Below are 828 nucleotides of genomic sequence, written 5' to 3' on the forward strand. Positions count from 1 at the left end.
AAATATAATAAATAGATATATATTATTATATATAGATTAATCAATAAATTCGTTATTTTTCTCTATTAATTTTCTTTTTTGAAAGAAATATATAATTAGGTAATTACATACATTGTTGTTAATATCTAATATTATTTAAGTATTATCATGAATTATAGATTATATTATTAATTGATACATATATTGTTATTGTTAATATATAATATTATTGAAGTATATTATGAATTATACATTATGCTATGTTAAACATGGAATATATAATAAATGCTTCCTAATTTGCTGTATAAGATTTCTAAAGCTTAGAAGATTATACTCAGTATACTTTTATAGTCCATATATATTGCCATGTAATTTTCTCAAATGAATAGAAATATAAATGAAAATCATTTTAACACTGTAATTGGGATAAAAAATGTTAAAAAATCATATGCAAGATACAATATATAAATTAATTTCTCGTTACGAAAAATATTTGAAGATACTGATAATTATGATAAATATAATATTTGAATGTAAGTTTCTATTAATAATATAAAATATTTTTTTTGAGGGAGGAGTAACTTATTTATTAATTGATCTATGTATTATATATTAAAATTATATAATTTATATGTACATTAAAACAAGATAAATACACAACAATTCATACATATATAACAATTCTCAGAACATTGTTTTAGAAAATATAGAAAAATATTTTAATTAATTTTTAATATTTTAAAATGAATACTATATTTATTAAATACTACATATTCCAAATTAAAAAAATTATTTAAATTATTCCAAATTAATAAAATATTATTTAATTAATTATATTAATAATTATTT

At 15.3% G+C, this 828-nt stretch overlaps 1 protein-coding gene across 1 annotated transcript in view; it reads right to left on the bottom strand.

The window, feature by feature from the left end:
• Positions 1 to 828, bottom strand: part of LOC102671551 (protein Gawky) — a 22,498-nt gene that overhangs the window by 6,555 nt on the left and 15,115 nt on the right. The window lies entirely within an intron of this gene.

This window comes from Apis dorsata, unplaced genomic scaffold, assembly GCF_000469605.1.
Source record: "Apis dorsata unplaced genomic scaffold, Apis dorsata 1.3 scaffold_694, whole genome shotgun sequence".
Lineage (NCBI taxonomy): Eukaryota > Metazoa > Arthropoda > Insecta > Hymenoptera > Apidae > Apis > Apis dorsata.